General features: G+C 35.3%; 1 protein-coding gene across 2 annotated transcripts in view; it reads left to right on the top strand.

The window, feature by feature from the left end:
* The first annotated feature begins 894 nt into the window (after positions 1 to 894).
* The window catches only part of LOC106470111 (mediator of RNA polymerase II transcription subunit 14-like), a 62,628-nt gene continuing 52,481 nt past the window's right edge, over positions 895 to 11,041 (top strand). For both annotated transcript variants that reach the window (XM_022398680.1, XM_022398682.1), the window contains exon 1: positions 895 to 974. The gene's annotated coding sequence lies outside the window, so the exon portion shown is untranslated. The remainder of the gene's footprint in view (positions 975 to 11,041) is intronic.

Raw genomic sequence — 11,041 nt, forward strand, 5'->3', positions numbered from 1 at the left:
AATCGGGTTTCGATACATATGGTGAACACAGCACAGATAGTCTATTGTGTTGCTTTGTTCTTAACAACAAACAAATAGTTCAACGCTTTTACGAAAAACAGTAAACGATTTATTTTGTATTTTATGCTTTTTAAAAAACTACCCAAATAGGAAAATATTAGCTGAGCTTGATACAAAGTTCTTCGCTTTAGTGATGGGAAAACATTTTGTATTCCATTGCTATAAGAAGCCTACTGTACTTCCTTGGCTTGTTTTCCCTAATAGTACCGATGAGCCTTGAATTTGGAGAAACTAGTCTACTTCATAAGGAATAGAAGAATAGCAAAACAAAGAACATATTATGCTTCTACGTCATTCATAGATTGTTTCTTAACTTCACCGAAGTTACACATTTTGGCGAGGAAAAGAAAAATACACAATTAATTTACTAGGAAAATGTTTACTTCTTATTAATCAATAATTTTTAATTCTTATACAAATACAAAAATATATAATACAATAAGACATTTAAAGCACTGCCATCTGCAGAATTATTATTATTAGTTAGATTAAATATATTGATTTGTTTTCAAAATCTTATATCTTTTATAAACAATTAACCCAATCAGAAAATGTTTAAAATAAAACACAAAAGGCCAAAAATTGTCATCCAAAGTCAAGATCAGTACAATAATACATGGATCTTCTTAATTGTCCAAATATACATATCAAGTAAATCATTAATGTTACAGAATATTAATGAGTTTCTATGAAAAACAAACAAACAAATAATCACAGATGCATTTTGTTGCTAAAGGAAAAAGGTTTTATTTTTCTAAGAATCAAAAGGGATGATTTTATTAGAAAAGAAAACTTGAATTTATAAAATTAAACAAAACTGAGCGCTACCTAGTGATATAATGTGTGATATGGTTAAACTAAAGATGGAATACGTTAAAACGTGAGACATGAAATTTAAATTTTCTACGTAAGAGGTAAAAAATTAATGACGTGCACATAATGAACATAATTTATAAATAGAAATAATATTCTAAGTTTTAATTTTTTGAACATTTTTTGAGTCGTGAGTTCTGTCTAATAGTAATATTGAGTTTAACTTTAAATTACTCCAACAAGGTCTAAGAGTATGAGTAAGACTACCCTTACTAAATCTTACTAATACTATTAGTCTTAATTTTTTAATATTATTAATATTAAATTATTTACGTATGAAGAAAAGAGTAAGTACTAATAGTATTACTATTAGTAGTAGTAGAACTACTGATCTAGTAAATTTATAATTATGTATGGTGGCAATTTAGATGACTGGGAACATTGACACTAGAACAGTTTCTTAGTTTAGCGTGTGTCTGTGGTAAAAAGCAGTGGACAAAATTGAAACACTTTTATATATGATAGGATTAGGAATCATGTAAAGCCAGTGGATGTTAACCTAACTGGGTATAATTTTTATATTAGCACCCTATTACTAGTATTGGCCTTAGTGTTACTTAAAATATGAATTAATGTTAACATTAGTACGTTTAAAAGTGTTATAAAATTATGTACATTTGTTAAAATTTTCTTGTACATTGCTGATAAATATTATGTAAATTGCAGCTATCATAGTCATACCCAGTGTCTCCTGTGTTAATATCACTGGGCATCTATCAGTCTTATTAAAAAGTGTGAACTGAAATGTGTTATCAGCTAATGTGATTTGTGCTGTAACTTTGAATTCTCTTAAAATTTTGTTAGATAGGCATGTATATATGGAGGGCTATATTTATTTATAAAATTTGATTATTTTTATTATTATTATATTCCGAATTGAAATGACCTCAATAGACCAGGTGGTCTTCTGCCATATTGCGTTCTCTATATTTCTTGTGAAGATGCTAGTATGAACACAGGAGAAATGTCTTGATGATTTTCACAGACAAACAGAACCTATAGCTATTTAAGTTTGTAGAAGCTGAAGATTTTTAAAACCTCATAAGAAGAAGTCATTTGACAATTTTTTGATTACAGACTGACAATAGTAGGTGTATTTCTACTATTGCCAACTAAAATGAATCAAGAATAAATTCAAAAATATATATTTCCAAAATATGCTTGCATCTGCTGACACTATAGCTGTTTCTCGATCTACAGGATTTCCACTCTTTGTTCATCTAAGCATTGAAAATGCTTGCTCCAGTATTTTATACCCCACTCAATGCCCTTGACAAACTCTAATTTGCAAAATTCTCCACCAACTTAAATGCAACTTCAAACTTGATAGCGTATATAAGCAGATAATGTAATCACTTTTTCTTGACAAAGTATTCATCACAGGTTTCCACAACAATATTTAATATTTATATTAAAAACCATACAAACAGGTATGAATTCCTGAGTTAATGTTTCTATTATGGAGACCAACCAGACCTCTTCCACGTCTGCTATCTGGTGTTTGTCAATGGCCAGGGGAGGGGTCACTCAATCGAAACTGTCTGTGACATGATCCATTGCGAGATGTAGACATATATACGGACCGAGGGTGTCTCTCTGAGGGGGATCCTGAGGTGGCTTTTGCAAATGACCTGGTACCATCTGGGGAGAATTTAGACTCGCTTTTTCTGGCTCCTTCTTTTACTAGGTCAGCCTTAACGGAGGATCATTTTGATCAGTTACCTACAGCACCTTTTCTTCAGTTGGTTACTCGAGTATGTGAAGTTTTGCGGGTATTTCCTATTGGATTTGACTCTATTCCTTCCTTGTTAGCAGAAAGGATGGCAAGAGACTACTTGGTTTAGTCTCCTTGTCTTGATATTGCTGTTCATGCTGGGAGATTTTCCACTCAGTTACATGATGGGATAGCTATGCTTTGTCCCCCACGTTTATTGGAAGCATACTTTGGCTTATTACTGCCAGGAGGAGGTATATGTAGATTCTCAATGGATGGACCCCTTTTGGACCTGTGCGGGATTAGATTGGAACCCCAACTGTCCTGAGGCATTTATTTTCGATCCAACTTTTGTCAGAAGCCTATCAATGTTCCCCTCAGAAATTTGAGAATGAGTATGGGATTTTGCTGATGTCTACCTCAGTCAGTCTTTTTCAGTTCATTCTCTGGTTTCCGGGCTGGTTTGTTGATGGAATTTATTGGGTAGAGATGGTTTGTTAGAAAGTGTTCATTTACCATCTTCTGCCCTCAAGGAGTTATGGGAAGCTCTTTTCCTTCTTCCCATGTTGTTCGCTGGGATTCCAGAGACATTAGAATCATGATTTGATTCAGCTCATTCACATTCTTCTTTATCATTGTTGGCTTCTTGCCTTTCTGGCGCTAATTTGGGAGTGTTGGCACGTAGTGTTTCCTGACCCAGATCTGTATTCTTGAGAATCTACGGCTCAGGCAGACCATCAACAATGGCGTCGGTAACTAATCCCTGGACAGGGGGTTAGTGGGAGCACGATTACATCACTTTCTGAACATCTGGAGTTTTTTCACCAGGAATCCATGGGTACTCAATGATCTGGCTTCAGGGTTGGTCATTCAATTTACATCACCTCCACCATTATCTGCACAACCAGTTGCCTTTTCACCTCCAATAGATCCATGCTTTTCTTAAATTTAGGACTGTAAATATACATTCTCTTCTACTCTCGTGATGGAGTTAGCCATGTGAAAGAATTGTACCAGAATTGGTAAAGCTAATGCCACATTTGGAAGACTCAGAAAACTGCTCAACAATAGAACTATGAACATCAAAATGAGAGTTGTTAGTCAAAAGGGCAGTAGAGAGGGTCAATCCAGTTCTTCGGGCGGTTTTATTCTTGTTTATTCATTGTACCCAAGAAGACAGGAGATTGATGTCCATTCATTGATCTGTCTCGACTCAACCAATTTTTAGATCCTTGCTTTACAATGGAATCTTTCTCAACCTACGATGGCAGTTTGCACCAGGACTCTGGATGACCAAGTTTTGATGTTATCGACATTTATCTCCATATTCTCATAGCGGAATCTTCTCAGAGGTTTCTCAGATTTGTGCTCAAGGGTCAGGTTCTACATCTCAGGGCTCTATTATTTGGTCTTGTGTCAGCACCTTATGTCTTCTGCAGAATTGTTTGAGCTTTTTCTAATCATCTACATTCTTTGGGCCTGTACACACATCATTATATGGATGACTGGCTTCTTCTGGCACTATCCTGTCAATTAGCAGAACAACACTCTCAGATTCTCATTTCAGAAGCCTCAAAAGTGGGCTTCCGTATCAGTCTGGAAAAACCTATTCTGTCACTGAGGCAATATCTTGTCCATCTGAGTGTTTTTCAATGCTCACTTAAGTCGTGCTCAACCAATCCCTATCAGGCTTCAAGCCATGGAAAGTGCTGTCAGGCTTTTACTTATGTCTCCTTCTACTGCATGGATGGCTCTTTTGTGGATGTGGGCATCCCTCAAACCTCTCATTCCTTTGGGATGAGCACATATGAGATCCCTTTAGTGGTCACTGTGCGACAAATGGATTATGCATTCTGATCTTTTGCATCATCCTGTTTCATTACTCAGGAGCAACATCATTGAATGGTGGTTGAATCAGAACATTCCATTCCACCACCTCGTCCGGAGATCCATCTGTTCACAGATGCATCTTTTCTGGGATGGGAAGTTTATCTTCAAGATCAGGAGTTGCAGGGTATTTGGATGGAAGACGAGTCTACCCTGCATATTAACATTCTTGAACTTCTTGCAGTACACTAGACAATGGTTCAAGGTCTGTCTCTTTTGAAGTGAATACTTGTCATGATACATTCCGACAATTCCACCATGGTATTTCAGATTTCTTGTCAATGAGGCACACATTCTTGAGACCTTTGTTTTTGTACCTTGGATCTTCTCTACTGGGCTCATTCCCATTATATCAGTCTTTTAGCATGTCATGTTCCAGGAGTGATGAATTTAATTGCAGATCACTTGTCTCGACCCAACCAGATTCTTCTGACAGGATGGATGCTACATCACGAGGGTTTTCAGTGGATTTGCTCGCATTTTGGGTCTCCAACGATCGATGCCTTTGCTAATCATTGGAATTCCCAACTACAGTTGTTCTGGTCTCTGATACCTCATCCTCAAGTGTTAGCAGTAGATGCATTCAGTCAGGACTGGAAAGGTTTTCATCTGCATGCCTTTCCCTTGATTCGACTATTGCACCAGTTTCTGACTATGGCTCGTTCCACTTCCTGTCAAGTTCTCTTGGTTTCACCATATTGGACAGCTCAAATGTGGTTTCCACTTCTTTGGTATCTGCAGCAATGTCCACTTCTACCTCTTCCACATTGGCACTATTTGTTGAGACAACCTCGATCAGACATTCTCCACCCAGATGTTCGGAAATTCAATCTTCATGCTTGGAAGTTATGTGGTCCTTTGCCTAACATAAGAGTTTAACTACTAAGGTTTCTCTGTATTTAATTAAATCTCTCCATAGGCCAACCATGGCCTTTTATCAACAGAAAGGGAATACTTATCGTCAGTGGTGTATTAAAAGGAATTTAAACCCTCTTCGTCCTAAAGTATCTACCAAATCCCATTTTATGACTTAGGTATTTGAGAGGGATCTTGTTTCTTCTACGGTAGCTTTATATTAGACATCCTTATCCACTATTTTTTGGTATTCCAAATATTGGAAGGTTTTTGAATCCTCAGTACTATCAGGTCTACTCAAATCATTTAATATTCTTTGACCCAAATGACCTTTTCAATTACCAAATTAAGATTTTACAATTGTTTTACATGCATTGCTTCATCCTCCCTTTGAGCCCTTAGCTTCGTGTTCTTTGTTTCAAATTTCTCTTAAACTTTATTTTTTGTTTTTGTTGACGTGTGGATGTCGTCAGTCGGAGTTCTTTGCAATCCATGTGCATTGAACTCTTTATCATTCCACATTTGTCCTGCTTTACCCCGATAGGTCTTTTCTTCCCAAGACTCTGGTAGCCTGGGTAGGGGAAAGATTCTTCTCACCAATCCATTTGCCAGCCATTTCTCGCCTTTATGACCACTCTGATCTTGATTGTTTGTGTCCTGTTAAGGCCTTCAAGTGTTATGTGGCTCATACTAACTCATTTTGAGGTAGTTGGAATCGTTTCTCATTCATTGGAATCCTCCTATTTCCCATGATTTATCTCCCATTACCCTTACGAGGTGGCTTCGTAAATTGATTCACATGGCCCATAATGGATTATCATTACAAGAGGGGAATATTTTGTGTGTCACATCTCACCATATTCATCATATCTCTATGTCATTAGCTGCCCAGTTGAATTGACCACTGGAAGACATTGTGCGGGCTTTTTATTTCCTTTATTTTTCACTGGATCCTACTCTGTGACAAGTGTTGCCCAGGCAGGTATGCTTTCTGAATTCCACACTACCAACCACTTTCACTATAATTACTATAGGTTGCAACAGGCTCTGTCAAAATGGGGTGTTCCATAACATCATCTAAGTGCCTTCCAGATTATATTACCTTATTATTATGGACTGTCATTCATGGACTATCATGAGTAAAGCTAAAGGGGATCTTGCCTGTCCCTGATGATGTTTAGGTTGAATAAATTGGAGCCAGTTTGCTTTTAAAAATGTAGGGAACTTGGTTCACCTATTGCACAGTTTCTAGAGCACTGTTCCTCAGGACTCACCAATGCCTATTATCCCCTCTCCCCCCAGATTTTATTAGTGGAGCTCAGGAGTTCTTACCACTCCCAGTTTTTCCAGTCGCTGGGGTGGTAGACAGAGGCTTTTCTCCATAGTGTTCAAGTGTGTTCCTCCACTCTTGGAGAAGAGGGCAAAGTTGGGGGGTCTTCCTACTTGGATGTCTGAATGTATTTCCCAGATGTCAGTAGGAGTGGCACCAACCTCCGTGGGAGCCTACTAGTAATTCTGCTTCAGATTTCACGAAGCTATCAGGTTGGGAGGTGCATGGCCCTTCTCTTTGATCAGTGTTGGTTTCATATATTGTTCATGGAAGGAGGTCCACTATCTCCTCATAATTCTGATTGCAAAGTGGTCCCATCCTAGGTCCTTGATTGAGCACAGATTCCACGTCCTCTCCATAATTCCTTGCCCACTTGGTTGGTGAGTGAGGGTAAATGTTCATAATTCCAGGCCAGATGAGTTCTGTTTCTTTGGTTGAGTACGTCACACATGATCCTGTCATTCCGAGCCTGGGGTGTTGCCTTTTGGACTTCTTCAGGCAGAGGAGAAGTTTTGTCCACTTTGGTGTTGCTTACTTTTTCATCGTGATTCCGATGGTGCAAAACACATCACTCTATGGCTACAGGTTTGGATCCAATCAAAGGTGTGTGTGTATGTATATATATATATATATATAACATTGCGGTCCAATAAGCCTAGCCATCAATGTGGGATATAGGTACCACGACCCCTTAATTTCAACCCTGAGTTGTGAATCCTTGGATATTTGGTTGGGGCTGGCCTATTCTGAAGATTACTCGTATTCTGGTACCACTTTTGATACAGGAACTGAGTTCCAGGTGAAGAGCATACTTGTTCTGGATGTAGTGCATTTCCCTCATTCTTTTACAGTCTTTATCTTGGTACATTACTGTTCTATACAGATGTTTTCTATATGGTTCATGCCTGCACCAGCCCCTCCACCTTCTCAATGTAGGATTTTAGCTATAGTATTAGCTGAGGTATGTTTAGGAAATTAACATTTTCCTAAACTGAAAATGTATTTCCAATAATAGTTACCTCAACTGACACTCTCCTGCCATACATCATCATTAAAAGCCAGTTTATATCTCAAGTAATTAAGTTATCTGAATGAGGTGCTTATGTACAGTACCTAGATAGAGGGTGCATTGGAGTTGGTGGAGAATTTTGCAAATTAGAATTTGCCATGGGCATTTGAGTGAAGTATAAAAGACTGGAGCAAGCATTTTCAATGCTTAGATGGGCAAAGAGTGGAAATCCTGGAGATCAAGAAATAGCTATAGTGTCAGAAGAGGTAAGTATTATTGGAAATACATTTCCAATTTAGGAAAATGTTAACTTGTAAGTTATTACTGATAATATCTAATAAATATAGGAACATAACAGAAAATAGATATAAGAATTGTTAGGCACATGAATAAAACTGAGAGTCATTATTAAGTACAAATTCTAGGAAAGGTGGTTGACTTTCCATCTTTATGCAACTATGACAATCAAGTTGGTGTTGAAACATTGTTCTAAACACCAGACTTATTTGATTTGTTTTGTTTTTTTATCAGAAGAACCTTTTATCTTTGCAATGATTCCAGTTAAAAAATAAGCTGTAAAACTGATAAATGTTCACAACAAAGAAACTACAGGATTCCATATTGTTAGGAACTTCACAAAAATTCTAAATTTATAAAACTTCTAAGTCAATAGTGAATTTGTATAAAGCATAAAAAGAGCATTTCATATTACTTGTGGCTACATATCAATTAGAAATTGAGTGAATCCTATTGTAAAAAAGTTAAATCTTTGACCAGTAAAGATTTAACAGCATGTAAAAGTGCACACTGTTTACCTAGTATCTCCAAAACTTTAACATTGTTGTGTTGAAACAAAATCCAAATTGAACTTTGAAAATCTAGCTTTTATAAAATGTAATTCAATAATTTTTTTCCTTATTAAAAATTTCTGTGATATGGTAACTGCCATGTTGGTGTTTATTATTGCAAATGACATAGATACATAATTGCATTCAACTCTTTACAGCGGCTTAGTAGGCATATGAAATATGGCATTCACAAAGTTGCAATTATATGTTAAATACTTCATATCATATAACTTTATACAGTAATATAAGACTATTTTATCAGTATTTCAAAACATACAAAATATATTTTGGTGAACAACACTTAAACTTATATTGGGAAGGCTTGATTTCATGTACCAGTGGGTTGCCATATTTTCTTCATTAACACATACAAGCAGTTCCAGAAACAAACATCTGAATATTTTAAGAAAGATTAATATATGAAGCCAGTTCAAGGACTGTTTATATGTATGGTCAAATATGGTGGACAGAAAGCATGAAAATAGCAATAGCATGCCACTGGAGGATCTACTGTAATAACTTAGAGAATCAGAATAAGACTAAAGTTAAAATTGAATTTGGACATTTATGATGTGCCATTAAATTTGATAATCTAAATATATAAGCTGAAATATAGGTACTAAGTTAACACACAATTGCACCAGTTTGAAAGTAGGCAGCTCTAGCATTCATATTTGTGTTGCTTTTATTCATGGCTCCTCAAATAATAATAATAATCTTATGCATAACAAGGTATAGTTTATTCCAAATGCTTTGTGTATTTTGTAATATAGTAACTGAACTAATTGGGCACAGAATACTTTTTTTTTATATATTTATTGTTTTGATATGTAGTTATGTCACTGCCTGTCTGTGAATAGTCATACCGTTGCTATGACATGCCAAATTGGTTTATTGTGGGCTAAAGAAACTACAGAATAAAATGTACAAAAAAGAAAAACTAAGGAAGCATTACTATTAAAAACACACAAATGTAACACATTTATAAAGGATGCCTTTGAATGCTCTCTATCACATGTGACTTCTGTTTAAACTATTTAAAAGTCAACATACATTCTGTTTTTTTTATCCATTACCATCTAAGGAAGCATCACAGAAAAGTGAAATGTTTAGGTTTATGATTAATTTTCAGTTACTTGAGGGAAGCTGAGTTTTGTTTTCAGAATATTAAAGAAACCATTGTTTTTGTGTGTTGAAGGTATAGGTTATTTTGTTGGATTTGGTAAAATCAATCCTTTTGATTTGATCTCATGATGTACATTTATCTTCTTTTTCTGAAATGTTCATGGGCATCTTTCACTGCTGTTTGTGATTTTTGGAAAGGATGATTTTTCTTCAGCATTTTGGTAATTTCTTGTTTTGACTGGTGTAAGCTTTATAAATTTTGTTAATTACTTAGAGTGTTAATGTCATATGTTAAACTTTATAAAAATTAAAACTACATTTCTGGTCTGTAGTAGTGCTATCTTTGATCAGTATTGCATACCATGACCTCTATTTGGCCTGATTGTCAAATTCTTGAATACCCTCAAGTTGTTGTCCGAGTATTGTATTACATATTACCATCACTTCAGGACATTATTAATACCATTTTTCAATGCTTAAAATAGTACCTCATGAATAGAATAATTCTTGCCACTAGAAAAATGCTTATGTGCCTTCATTAAAATGAGCAAATGTCCTATAAAAAATACACATACTGTTCTAATAGAATAAAGCTCTGAAATCATAATGAGAACAATTCATTAAATGTCAACTTTCAGATGTCTGTAATTTCTGAAAATAGATTTCAACACTTTTTGTAAAAGACGACTTCTTTTAGTATGGCTGTGTGTTCTCAGATATGCCCTCTTTTAATCATCATCAGGAGTTTCCTTTGTATTAAACTGTACAATACTATCAGATAAAAATCCATTCCAAAATATGATAAATTTATTCAGTGTTTTAAGAATAAATATTATCAGGATTGAAAACTTCACCCTTAAGAAGTTTTTGTAATGGTACCTAAAGATATATTTAATGAAAATTCTTCCCATCTTCTAGGAAAGTGATCAATTTAGATTTCTGTAAAAGCATTTGTTTATAGCTTCATTCTTAGTGTTGCTAAGCCTGTTATAATTTTGCATGTGGAGGATATGAAACAAAATATTTTTTTTAGTTTTTATATCTACAGTTGAATTACCAAAAAAATCATAAAATACTATATCAATACCATAGAATTCAACTATGATTTATCAAGCTAAGTAACTAAGCTGTATTTCAGTTTTAAAAAATATGAAATTTTGAGTAGAATAAATGTCTTTATCCTACCTCTTTGAAATATTGGTCCAAAAGAAAAAAATGGCATACAAACACATTAAAATGGCTGTGAAAGCCACTAGGGGGACATTCTGAGCTTCTGATTGGTTATGCATTTCATATATAGAAGTAAATGTATATAAGGGACCCATCTCCAAAAATGGAAA

This window comes from Limulus polyphemus, unplaced genomic scaffold, assembly GCF_000517525.1.
Source record: "Limulus polyphemus unplaced genomic scaffold, Limulus_polyphemus-2.1.2 Scaffold3828, whole genome shotgun sequence".
NCBI lineage: Eukaryota > Metazoa > Arthropoda > Merostomata > Xiphosura > Limulidae > Limulus > Limulus polyphemus.